Source organism: Hemiscyllium ocellatum, chromosome 49 (assembly GCF_020745735.1).
Source record: "Hemiscyllium ocellatum isolate sHemOce1 chromosome 49, sHemOce1.pat.X.cur, whole genome shotgun sequence".
In the NCBI taxonomy this organism is placed as follows: domain Eukaryota; kingdom Metazoa; phylum Chordata; class Chondrichthyes; order Orectolobiformes; family Hemiscylliidae; genus Hemiscyllium; species Hemiscyllium ocellatum.
The window spans coordinates 1,466,436-1,480,565 of record NC_083449.1 but is presented as its reverse complement, the minus strand read 5'-3'; the positions used below and the strand labels follow the sequence as shown (position 1 = coordinate 1,480,565).

General features: G+C 45.0%; 1 long non-coding RNA gene across 1 annotated transcript in view; it reads right to left on the bottom strand.

Annotated features, from left to right (window-relative positions):
• Window positions 1-1,105: 1,105 nt before the first annotated feature.
• Window positions 1,106-14,130, bottom strand: part of LOC132837372 (uncharacterized) — a 36,774-nt gene continuing 23,749 nt past the window's right edge. Inside the window, exon 3 of the long non-coding RNA XR_009647513.1 lies at window positions 1,106-1,355. This is a non-coding gene — a long non-coding RNA (uncharacterized LOC132837372). The remainder of the gene's footprint in view (window positions 1,356-14,130) is intronic.

Below are 14,130 nucleotides of genomic sequence, written 5' to 3'. Positions count from 1 at the left end.
AATTTAAAAGAGTGGAATACCAAAGGGGCAGTGAGAGTAATTACTCTTAACATCGAGTCACCATTTAACAAGGTATGGCAATATAGTTAATCAGAATCTGGGGCAAGTACTCTTCTGGTGGGAATTATTCCCAACAACAATAATGCCTGTTCCCAGTGTGAGTAACTGGAACTCCAGGAATGTTCTGCAGCCATTCCTCAGGAAAGAGAGTGTCTGAGGCTCAACCATTTCCAGCTGCTGCAATGGCCCTCTCTCCATCATGAGGTCACACAGAAGAATGGTCACTGATTATACCATTCCTGAAACAGGCCATGCTGAAATGCAACAAGACCTGGAAAACATCCGGATTTTGTCTGACAAGCAGCAAGTAATGCTCACGACACTCAAACATGAGACAAATATATCACTAACGAATCAAACCATCATTCTTTGATTTTCAATAGCATTCCCATCACTGAGGCCCCAACACAGTGTCTATCAGCATCCTAGGTGCCATCATTGACTAGGAGTTGCCCTGAACTAACCATATTAATAACACTGCCTTTAAGAGCAGGTCAGAGGTTGGGAATTCATCTACTAACTCCCCAAAACCTGTGATGTTTATTCTTGCAATTTAATCTGAGGTCAAATTTCAGCTAATTTAATAACTATCACTTCCACGGCTATCCATCCATTTCCCACTGATGCGCAGCAATACCAGTGTATACTGCTCCAGTACCCTCTCAACTCACTGCCATCTAGAAGAACTAAGGCAGCAGGGACTTTGGAAAACCAGCTATCTGCAAGCTCACTCCTTCATATGATCAGATGTGATGAGGTTGGCTCATGAGTTTACAATTCCCAACTCCTAAGATCACAAAAATCAGTCAAACTGCAGCGAGACTTGGACAGCAGCCAGGCTTCGGGGCTGACAAGTGACAAGTGACAAGTAACATCTGTGCCACATAAATGTCAAACAATGACCATCGTAATCATCTCATCAGCGCCATTCAACATTCAAAGGCAGTACCAATGATGAATCCATTGGCACTAACATTCTCAGGTTAACCCAAGACCATTTGAATGCTACGGTGAGAACATCAAATCAGAAGTTAGGAATCCTGCAGCAAGTAACTTTTCTCCTGGCTTGCCAAAGCCTGTCCAAAATCTCCAAGGTTCAAATCAGGAATATGATCAAATAATCTCCACTTGTTTGATGAGTGCAACTCCAGAAGCACTCAGTTTGACGCGATAAAAGACTGAGCAGCCGAAATAAATGGTCCCCATCCACAACGACTCCCTCCCTCCACCGCGGATACTCAGCAGCAAGTATGAGGACATTGACATTTTCTCAGGTAGCACTGAGTCATTGCCATCTGGAAAGAAAAGGACAATATTTAGGGAATAGTGATCATAATTCATTTGGTTTTAACATAAGTATTGTAAAGGACAAAGCGAGACTAAGAAGGCACTGTCTAACTTTGTTTCTTCAAGTGAACAGAAACAAGTAACTAGAAGATAAATCAGAATCAGAGCAGTGGCAGGTAGTCTGAGAGGAGATTAAAGTGGCTGTAAGAAAATGTGTTCTCAAATTGAAAAGGGTCAGGCAGCTAAATCCAGAGCCCCCTTGAAATCTAGGAATACAAAGACAGAACAGGAAACCTTACATCACACAACGGGAACGTAATACTACAGAATGCCGAGAGGAGTGCGGAATGTGGAGGAGGAAGATCCAAAATGAAATTAGAAAGCAACCAGTGTTTGTGAAATGATACTGTCAAAAAATATCAAGTCATCTTTAGCAAATTTCTTTTCAGACCAGAGAAGGAAAAGTAAAATAAGGAATATAAAAGGCAAGCAATATAAACTGTCGAATATCTGTATATGGTTCTGAGTTTCAAATAAGGCTTAAAGGACCTCAACAATGGGCGCTATTATGATGAATCTGTGAGAGTTGTCTGAGAAGCCCATCTGACCCTTCTCGATGTTAGTATATTCAGGGATGTGAGATCTGGTCATGGAGACAGGGTGGTAAGGATGGCAAGATTTGGGAAAGTTTAATGACAAGAGAAATTGTCAGTTCAGTCAAAAAGAACAAGGAAGCACATCTAAGAGTTTGGGAACTGAAGACCCTCAGAAGCCTCGAAAAACATGATAAAAGACAGGAAAAACGGAAAGAAAAAGAATTGGCTGGACGAAAAAGCACGATGCAATGTCTTTATAAACAGGATTAAGGAAAATGCCAAAGCAGTTTATCAGGAGGAACAGAATAACCAAGGAAAGAGTATGCCCGATCCAGGAAAAAGGAAGGAATTAATGCGTGGAGCTGGAGGAAGGGGGTTAAGTCTTTAATGAATACTTTGTATTGGTATTCACAAAGGAAGAAAACATGGTGGGTGGTGAATCAAGAGATGGATTAGATTAAATTACTTACAGCGTGGAAACAGGCACTTCGGCCCAACAAGTCCACACCGACCTGCCGAAGCGCAACCCACCCATACCCCTAATCTAACACTACGGGCAATTTAGCATGGCCAATTCATCTTAAGTGCACATTTTTGGGACTGTAGGAGGAGTCCACGCAGCCACGGGGAGACTGTCGCCTGAGTCGGGAATTGAACCCGGGTCTCTGGCGCTGTGAGGCAGCAGTGCTAACCACTGTGCCACCGTGTCGCCCATATGCTGATATCCTGTGTCATTTTGATATTAAAAATGGAGGCTGTGTTGAGTGTTTTGAAAAATATTAAGGTCGACAAGTCTCCAGGAAATAATGGGATTAATCCCAGAATACTGAGGGGATCGAGGGAGTTAATTGCTGAGACTTCGTGCACACATTTTGTTTGCTGTTCAGTCACAGCACAGGTTCCTGAGAACTTGAAAAAAGCCAATGTTGCTCCTTGGTTGAAGAAGGACAACACGGATAATTCCAGAAATTTCAGCTCGGAGAGCCTTACATCAGTTGTAAGGAAAATATTAGAGATTCTTACTGATATGACTGACTCACATTTGGAAAAGTATGGAGCTATTCACGATGGGCAACATGGTTTTTTGTGGGGGGAAAATGTGTCTCACAAACGTGATTGAATATTTTGAGAAAGTGGATTGATGAGGGCATGGAGCTGGATGTTGGCCATCTGGACCTCTGCAAGGCCTTTGATATGGTTCCTTACAGCAGGCTCATACAGAAGGGGATGTGAACTAGGATCAGCGGTCAGTCAGTAACATAGACAGAGAACTGCTTGGTCATAGCAGTCAGTAGTGGTGGAAGGGTGTATTTTTTCGGTCTGGATATGCGTGAATAGATTGGGGGAGTTGCGGGTTGTCATGGTGATTGGCAGATGATGCAGCAGGATATACGTGGGCTGGAGACTTGGATGCAGAAAAAGCAAATGTAATTTAAAATAAGCAATTGCGAAATGATACCTTTGAGAAAGTCTGCTGCAGGAGAGAAATATACAAGAAATGAAAGACCTCTAAGTAGCTTCAACATTGAAGGGATTTGGTCCATAGTTCCCTGAAAGTGGCAACACACGGAAACATTGTTACATGTTGCATCTGGATAGAACTATATTTTGGCATCGTTTAGAATATTGTGTGCAGGACCGATTACCAGATCAGCAAAAGGATGTCGAAGGGTTTGAAAACCATTTACTAGGATGTTGTCTGGTTTGGAGGATATTAGACATAAGTGGAACCTGTTACAGGTTTACAAAATTATGAGAGGTATGGATAGAATAGACAGTTGCAGTCTCTTTTTTCCCCAGAGTAGGAACATTAATTGCTAGGGGGCATAAGTTTTAGGTAATTGGGGAATATTTAAAGGAGATATGAGAAGCAAGTTTTTTTTTGCTGTGCTCCAGACAGAATGTGAAGGTACCCAGAATGCACTGATGGAGGAGATTGTAGAAGAATATACAACAGCAATGATGGTATCTTGACGTGTACATGAGTTAGCAGGGAATATAATGATATACAACATTTTATAACTTCTAAAGACATCAAGTATCAGTGTAACTTAGTGGGCCGAAGGGCCTGTTCCTGTGCTGTACAGTTCAAGACAAGATTTCAGCAAGATAGTGGCCAGTTTTGATTGAATAACTCCTGATGATCAGCAGCCACATTCATGCAGATCTCTCCTCATTAATTTTCAGGTTCATGTCCTCCCTCGCACTGTGGGGAAACCCAATATGGACAATTTGACATGAATGTTAGAGCTGGTATCTGGTGACGCCATCATGACCCTCGCTCCTGTAGCCTTCTGTCTTGGACACCAGCGTCTCAGGGGACACTGCACAGACAAAAGCTGCATGTACTACATATCCTCCAATGCTGGCATCTGACACGTCAGCCTCACCATGCCATCCCAGCAGATCTCCGACCCACTGACAGTACGCTTCTGTACTTCAATGCTGCAGCTCAGAGTGCACTGACAGCTCTCATTGCAATGCTGCTGCAAGGACACTGTGCTCAGGGACACACCCAGCTCATGGACTGTCCCTCTGGGCTGCTCACTCCGTGTTTGTACAGATTCACTTTGTGCTGAATTAAATGCTCACATAATTATTGCCTTACCTCACCCTGCCTTTAGCAGTGTTACCCCTCAGCTAGAGCTACCAGGCTCACCCGCCTCCTGCATTGTCTTGGTGTTTAGTGCAAAGACAAACCCAGGAAGCTTGGTATCATTATCCACAGTCAGTCACAGTGCCTAGCACAGGGAGTCAAGGGGAGTCTCAGATCCCAGTCTGGGAGCTTGGACACGGTCAGTCAGTCTCTCGTGGTTGTTAGGGTCAGGATCCTTCCCCTGTAAAGGGGGTGGTGGTGGTGAGGAGTTGAATGTTGGTAGACTTGGAGGAAGGTATCGGTTCATTGATTAGCAAATTTGCAGATGACACTAAGATTGGTGGAGTAGCAGACAGTGAAGGGGAATGTCAGATAATACAACAGAATATAGATAGATTGGAGAGGCGGGCAGAGAAATGGCAGATTGAGTTCAATCCGGGCAAATGCGAGGTGATGCATTTCGGAAGATCCAATTCAAAAGTGAATTATACAGTAAATAGGAAGGTCCTGGGGAAAATTAAGATCTGGTATTCAGGTCCTTTGATCCTTGAAGGTGGTAACGCAGGTCAGTAAAGTGGTCAAGGCAGCATATGGCATGCTTTCCTTCATTGGACGTGGTATTGAGTACAAGAATTGTCAGGTCATGTTACAGTTATATAGGACTTTGCTATAGAATATTACGTATGGTTCTGATGTCCGCATTACCGAAAGGATGTGCATCCTTTGGAGAGGGTGCAGAGGAGGTTCATCAGGATGTTGTCTGGTGTAGAGGGCGTTAGCAATAAGGAGAGATTGAATAGTTTGGGATTATTTTCATTAGAAAGACGAAGGTTGACTGGGGACCTGATTGAGGTCTGCAAAATCATGGGATGTGTAGACAAGGTGGAGCAGCAAGAAGCATTTTTCACCCAGAGTGCGGAACTCAATTACATGGAATCACGAGTTCACAGTGAAACGGTAAAAGTTTAGGGCAGATACGCTGGAAAGATCTTTATGCAGAGGGTGATGGGGGCCTGGAACACTTTGCCAGCGGAGGGGCTACAGGCGGGAATTATAACGTCAGTTAAGATATATCCAGACAGATGCATGAATGGGCAGGGAGCAAAGGGATACAGATCGTCACCAAATAGGCGACGGGTTTAGACAGAGAATCTGGACCAGCGGAGACTTAGCGGGCTGAAGAGCTTGTTCCTGTGCTGTGATTTTCTTTGTTTCAATGGTCTGCAGGTTAGATTGATCTTATAGTAGGATAAAAGATTGACACAACACTGAGGGCTGAAGGACCTGTACGGTGTTGTACTGTTCTGAGTTCTAAATAGGGAAGATTACAATGGCAGGAAGTGGTTTCAGGAGGCTGGAGACGATGGGATCTGAATTAATAGATACATTAGGGAGGTTTACTAGGATTGTCGGATGTAACACAGACAGCAATGATCTGATCTGGAGAAGACGACACAGACTGGGAGGGTTGTGGGGACTGGAGGTGGTTTCACAGGGAGCACATAGAACCACAGGGTGTTACAGAAATGTGGAGAGCTGTACGGTCTACATGTGTTCATGAAGATGGAGAGGTTAGGAGGGGTGGAGCAGTCTACAGCTAGAAGGGTGTTAGTAGGATGGAGCGGATTACACAGACAGGGAGGAATTTCAGTGAATGGAGCAGATGACAGAGATAGAGTGGGTTGTATAGACTGGAGGACTAAACAGATATGGAGGGTAGTCGTGACTGAAGATGTTTATAGGTATACATCTACAGATTATTTAGATATGAAGGGTGTGGAGTCTGACAGATTATCCAGAAGGGCAGTAATTTTGATTGGAGACAGTTTCACAGATAAGGAAGCATTAGTAACCATTTCCAACTTGGTCAAAGTGGAAAGGGTTGTAGGGGAGGGTGAGTTTACACAGGTAGGGGTGTGAGAGCTGGAGAAGGTTATGGAGATGCGTAAATGAGTGGAGATACAGGAGGGGCTTATACTGAAAGGGTGGGTGTTCGCGATGGGATGATGTAACACAGAGAGTGAGTCTTGCGAGAACTGGGTCGGGAGAATCACAGGCTTTCAGTCGGTTATCGGGAGTGCTGCAGGGACCGGAGAGGATTGTCGAGTCTCCACTGTGTTATCGTGTCTTTAGGACTGGAAGAGGTTACGTAGATACGGAAACACTGAAGACGATGTGTGCCGCCTTCTTTTTCTTGAAACGAGCCTCAATATCCCCCATCAGCCAGGGATCCCTAAACCTGCAAGCTTTTCCCTTCACTCTGACAGGTACACATTGGATTCTTGAGATCACACTTTTAAAAGCCTCCCATTTGCCTGTCATTCCAATTCCTGCAAACAGACTCACCCAGTGGATGGGAGCATGATGTGGAGGAGCTGGTGTTGGACTGGGATGGACAACGTTAAAAATCACACAACACCAGCTGACAGTTCAGAGGGTTTATTTGGAGGCACTGAGTTTCATAGCGCTGCTTCATCAGGTGGTTGTGGAGCACAATAAACAGGCCCAGAATTTATAGCAACAGGATTGCAGTGTGATGGAATGTAATGCCAAACAAATTTCGTTTAAGTTTTCATCTTTCAGAATGATCACCTGGACTTCGAAAGCTGGTGTTTGAATTAAATCTGTTGGACTATAACCTGGTGTTGTGTGATTTTTAATTAATCCAATCGACCTCTGCTCGATCCTGCCAAATAGCCCCAAAATTGGCCCTTCTCCAGATTATGACCTTAATCTGTGGACCTGCCTGATCTTTTTCCATAACTGTGTTAAAAAAGAGGACAGTTGTGGTCATTGGACCCAAAGTGCTCTCCGACTGACACTTCAGTCACTTGCCTGACCTCGTTTTCTGAGGGGACGTCCCGTTTTCAGCTGCCTGAGTAGAGTGGGGCCCTCTCCATATTGATCTAGGAAACTTTCTTGGACACATTTGACAAATTCCACCCCATACAGGACTCTTACACTGTGGGTGGTCCAGTCAATACAGGGGAAGTTAAAATCTCCAACCAATACTATTCTATTATTTCTGTAGGTACCTGCAATCTCTCTTCACATCTGCTCCTCTAGTACCCACTGGCTATTTGGGGGTCCAGAACACCATCCCAGCAGACTGACCATCCCCTTTTTGTTTCTAACTTCTAGCCATATGACCTCATTTGATCAGCCCAAAAGAGTATCGTCCCTAAGCACGGTTGTTATGTCCTCCGTTATCAATAAGGCAGCTGCCCCTCCTCACTTACTTGTCCTTCTGTCACGCCTGTAGCTTATGTGTCCTGGAACATTGAGCTGCCAGTCCTGCCTTCGCTCAGCCATGTTACTGTTATGGCTGTAATATCCCAGTCCCCAGAGCTAATCCATACTCTGAGCTCGTCTGCCTTACCAGTCAGGTCTCGTGTGTTAAAATAAATGTCCTTTAATCCAGAAGTCTTTTCCCTCCCTATACTGTGCCCCGGATATCCGGGATAGGAAACTTGCTCTTGATGGCTGATGTATTTTCCCCTGACTGGTTGATGGTACACCTCTTACTCAGAGACCAAACCCCTGCCAAACTAGTTTAAACCCTCCAGGGTAAGACTAGCAAATCTCCACCTAGGGATACGGGTGCCCTTCAGGTTCAAGTCAAACCCGTGCCAACTTGTTCAGGTTACCTCTACCCCAGAAGAGATCCCAACGATCCAAAAACTGAAAACCCTCCACCAGCTCCTCAGCGACATCTCCATCTGGCCTATCTTTCTATTTCTATCCTCACTGGCACATGGCACTGGGAGTAATCAGGTGATCACAACCCTTGAGGTCCTGCTTTTTAACTTCTTTCCTCACTCCCTGTACATATTTCACAGGATCCCATCCCTTTGACTAAATATGTCATGTGGACCGATGTGCACAATGACCTCTGGGTATTTACCCTGTCACTTCAGAATGTTCAGTAATCGCTCATAGACACCCTTGACCCTGATACCTGGGAGGCAGCAGACCATCCTGGGGTCTCTTCTGCAGCCACACAGCCTCTTGTCTGTCCCCCTCACAACTAAGTCTCCTATCAGTATCACTATCATTAGAGATGATCTGGCAAACCGAAACTGGGAGGACAATCTGCAGTTGGTTCCATATTTGGAAAATGAGAGTATGTTGAAGTGATACAGTGAGAATTCATGGCCAGTGTGGTCCTGACAAGGGAATAGTAAAGGCAGCAAGTCCAGCGAATACTGGGTAAGCGACATCGTGAGTTTGATAAAGAGAATACAGTGCAATAAACTCAGGTGAAGCCATTCGAAAGTATAGAGTGTGCAGGGGGGGCTCCTTAAAAATGAAGGACAAACAATGGTCATTAAACATGCTTGGTAGGTTGTGTTAAGGAAAAGCCACAAGGTACTTTAGCAGTATAGTTAGAATAAGAGAGTTACTGGGGAAAGTGTGGGGCCTGTTAGAAACCAAAGGGACAATCGGTACATGGAGCCAGAGGAAGTAGGTGAGGTCTTCAATGAATGCTTCCCATCTGTATTCACACAGGAGCAAGGCATCGTAGCCGGAGATTTCAGTTGGGATGGGGAGTTTCTCAAGCATATTAAGATCAATAAGGAGGAGGTATGAAATGTTTTCACAGGCTTAAAGGTGGAGAAACCCCCAGTGCCCAATGAAATGTATCCCAGGCTGCTATGGGAGGTAAGGGAGGAGATTGCTGTGGCCCTGGTGGATATATTTAATACTTTGTTGGCCACAGGTAAAGTGCTGAATGACTGGAGGATCGCTAATGTAGTTCCTTTGTTCACGAAGGGCAGCAGGGACAGGCCAGGTAATTACAGAGCAGATAGTCTGACAGCAGGGGGTGGGAAATTATTGGGAACAATTCTGAGGAACAGAATGAATCAAAATTTGGAAAGGCTGAGATCGATTTGGGATACTCTACCAAATCTATGATGAGTAAGATCCTTTCCCAAATTCAGCTGAGATTTTTATTTGAAATTACGATTGAGGATTTTGATGAGGGCCGTGCAGATGATGTGGGTTTATGGAGTTCATTACATCGTTTGACGAGGTCCCACATAGAAGGCTGGTCGAACAGACCAATGGGATCCAAGGCAATTTGGCAAATAGGATCCACAACTGGTGGGGGGCTGTTTTTACGATTGAAATTCTTTCACCAACGGTTGTACCACATGGATCTGTGCGGGAGCTGTTGCTGTTTATTATGTCCATTCATCACTCTGATGTGAAAACAGAAGGTATCATTAGTAGGTTTGCAAATAACATGAAAGGTGGGGATGTTGTCCATAGTGAGGTGGATGGTGCCAGGCTGCAGTCTGAAGGAAGAGGCTGAGACAGAATTTCAAGACAGGAATGTAAGTAGAAACATCAGGAAAGAGAACAGCAGACATTGAGGGAAAACTGATTGATTAAAGTGCATTTATTTGAAAATAAAAGGCCTAACAATTAAGGCAAAAGAAATCGGCGCATGGATGAGAACATGGGTTTGGAATACCATAGATATGGCAGAAAAACAGCTGAGAGTGGGACAGGACTGCGAGCTAAATGTTCCAGGGTACAGATTCCACAGGGAGGACAGAACAGGAGGTGAGAGAGGAAGGGGTGGAGTTTTTGATCAGTGAAATATCACTGCAGCACTTAGAGAGGTTATTCCTGTGGAACGCCCAGTGAAGCTATAATAGTGCAATTGAGAAATGAGACTGGGTCATCAGTTTGATATGACTGTACGACAGGCCCCCAACAGCCAGCGAGATTTTGAGCAACAAATATGTCGGGAGATCTCAGATATCTGTAAGAATGATAGGGTTGGAATGGTCAGTGATTTTAACTTTCCAAATCTAGTCTGGGACTGCCAGAGCGCTCAGAGCTTGAATGGGTGAAATTTGTTAGGCATGTACAAGAAAAATATCTCAGTCAGAATGTAAATGGTTGGACTGCAGGAAGGAGTAAAACCTGACCTCCCCTTGGGGAACAAGGTAGGGAAAGGGACTGAGGCATTAGTGGGGCAACACTTTGGCAAAGTGAGCACAATTGTATTAGTTTGAAAATAGCGATGGAAAAGCACAAGCCTGGTCCACAAGTTAAAGATCAAAATTCATCTTGCCGCAATCCAGAAGATATTAGTGAAGAGCTTTTGGCAATTGTTTGTGGAGGCTATTTGCAGGTAAAGGGACGTCAGGCAGGTGGAAAGCTTTCAAAAGAGCGATAAAATGAGAGTTAAGGGACACCATATTTCTGTTATGTGAAGGACAATGCTGACACAAGTGAGATACACTGGATGACTGGGGGCATTGAGGCACTGGTCAACAAAAATGGGACACATATAGGCAGCTGGATTAAGGGAATCCATTGAAGAACATAGCGGATGGAGAAATTCATTTAAGAGGGAAATCAGGAGGGCACAAAGGGGACCACAAAAAGCATTGGCAGATCAGACTGAGGAAAATCCAAAGAGATTCTTCAGAAGATTAACTAGGGACAGAATATGGCTCCTTGACGATGAATGGGGCCATCCAAGTATGGAAACACAGGAGATGGGTGAGATCCTGACCAAAAATTTCATGTTTGAACTTAACTTGGAGAAATGCTGGGGAAGTCAGTGAATAAGGAACAGTGATGTCTTCAAAAGACTCCACTTAAGAGAACAAGAGGTACTGAAGGTTCTAAAATACATATAAGATGGACAAATCCTTGGGAACTAATCAAGTATATCCCAGGATATTGCGGGAAGCTCAGGAAGAAATTGAGGGGTCCCATAAAGAGATATTTCTATCACTAATAGCCATGGGTGATAAGCTGGAAGCCTGAAGGGTGGCTAAGGTTGTGCCAGTGTTTAGGAAAGGCTGCAAGGGTAAGTCAGGGACATCAACACCAATTAGTTTGATGTCAGCGATGCAGACGTTGTTGGAAGTGATTTTGTGGGACAGGATTTACATACATTTGCAACGACAAGGATTGATTAGGGATAATCAGCACAGCTTTGGAACACTGCATACAATTCTGATCATTCTGATGTGGGAAGCATTTCCTGAAACTGCAAATGGAGCAAAGATTGACGAAGATGTTACTGAACTGGAGGGTTTGACAGAAATGGATAAGCTGGAAAGCAACATTGGGGAATGAGATAGATTTGGCAGATAAGTTTAAGTATAATGCGAAGAATTTTCTACAGCACGCAAGTACAAAAAAGCAACTGGAGAGACACTAGCGCTCCTCAATGATCAGTGAGGCCATCCAAGTGTCGAACCACAGGAGATGGGCGAGAGCCTAAATGAGCGCTTCATGTCAGAACGTACTGTGGACAAAGACAAGGAAACAAAGGGAAAGAAACAGTGATGGCTTGTAAAGAGTCCCCATTACAGAAGGGATGGTGCTGGAGGTCTTAGAACACAAAGGTAGAGAAAGCACTAGGTCCTGAACAAGTGTATCCCAGAACATTGTGGCAAAGTAGTAGCAGGGACACGAGCAGAAATATTTATATCATTGTCCTTCACATTTACACTGGACGTAGGTGGCTGAGGGGTGACCTTATAAAGGTTTATAAAACCATGAGGGGTACAGGTAGCCAACGTCTTTACCCCAGGGTAGTGGAGTCCATAACTAGATGGGATTGAACTGCAGAAGGATAAGGTGTTAGCAATTCTGGAAAGTGAAAAAAAAGGTCCCCTGGGCCAGATGGGATTTATTCTTAGCTTCTCTGGGAGGCCAGTAAGGAGACTGCTGAGCCTTTGGCTTTGATCTTTATGTCGTCATTGCCTTCAGGAATAGTGTCAGAAGGCTGGAGGACAGCAAATGTGGTCCCCTTGACCAAAATGGGGAATAGAGACAACCCTGGGTAATTATAGAGCTGTGAGCTTTCCTTTGATTCTGGGCAAAGTGTTGGAAAGGCTTGTAAAGGCTAGCATTTATAATCATCTGGAGATGAATACGTTGATGAGGGATAGTCAGCACGGTTTTGTGAAGGGTAAGTCATGCCTCACAAACCTTGTTGACTTCTTTGAGTGGACCAAACAGGTGGATGGGGGTAAAGCAGAACTTGGTAGTGTAGATAAGCAGAGAGATTACTGTGTCCATGTACTGAGATCGCTGAAAGTTGCCACCCATTTTGATAGGGTTGTTAAGAAGGCATTCAGCGTGTGAGCTTTTATTGGTACAGGGATTGAGTGTCGGAACCATGAGATAATGCTGCAGCTGTACAAAACTCTGGTGCGGCCACATTTGGAGTGTTGCCTATGGTCCAGGTCACCGCTTTAGAAGAAGGATGTCAAAATATTTGGAAAGGGTTCCGAGGAGTTTTACTACAATGTTACCTGGTACGGTGTGAGGTGTCATGAGGAATGCTGAGGGACTTGAATCTGTTTGTGTTTGAGAGAAGAGTTGAAGGCCAATTGATTGAGACATATAAGATAATCAGAGGGTGACACGGGTTGGACAGTGAGAGCCTTTTCCCTCGGATGGCGATGCCTAGCACGAGGCCAAATAGCTTTAAATTGAGGTAGCAATTAATATTAGTATTAATTAATAGATATGGAACAGATGCCAGAGGTAGGTTCTTTACTCAGAATAGTAGCCTGTCACACTGACCTCGACACCGCTGAAGCCAAACGCCAACTCGAGGACACCTCTTCCTATTGCCCCCTTGACCATGACCCCAACACCCATCACCAGACCATCGTCTCCCAGACCATACAGAACCTCATCACCTCAGGAGATCTCCCACCCACAGCTTCCAACCTCATAGTCCGGGAACCCCCCACTGCCCGGTTCTACCTCCTTCACAATATCCACAAGCCTGACCGCCCTGGCCGACCCATTGTCTCAGCATGCTCCTGCCCCACTGAACTCATCTCTAACTACCTCGATACTATCTTATCCCCCAGTCCAGGAAGTCCCCACATACGTTCGAGACACCACCCATGCCCTCCACCTCCTCCAAGACCTCAGTTTCCCCGGCCCACAAAGCCTCATCTTCACCATGGATATCCAATCCTTCTACACCTCCATCCGCCATGACCCGAGCCTCCAAGCCTGCCGTTTTGTCCTCTCCAGACGTCCCCAACAGTACCCATCCACTCCCATTCGTTTGGCTGAACTGGTCCTCACCCTTAACAATTTCTCCTTCAAATCCTCCCACTTTCTCCAGAACAAAGGGGTAGCAATGTGCACACATATGGGCCCCAGCCATGCCTGTCTCTTTGTTGGCTACGTAGAACAGTTGATCTTTCATAATTTCACCGGCACCACTCCCCACCTCTTCCTCCGCTACATTGATGACTGTATTGGTGCCACCTTGTGCACCTGACCTTAAATTTACCTAGACCATCTCTGACACCTCCTTACCCTTCCTGAACCTCTCCACCTCCATTAATGACGCCCGACTTGACAGTGACACTTTTTTTACAAACTCACCGACTCCCACAGCTACCTGGATTACACTTCTTCACAGGAGAAAGTGAGGACTGCAGATGCTGGACATCAGAGCTGAAAATGTGTTGCTGGAAAAGCGCAGTAGGTCAGGCAGCATCCAAGGAACAGGAAATTCGACGTTTCGGGCATAAGCCCTTCATCAGGAATGAAGGGCTTATGCCCGAAACCCACTTCTTCCCA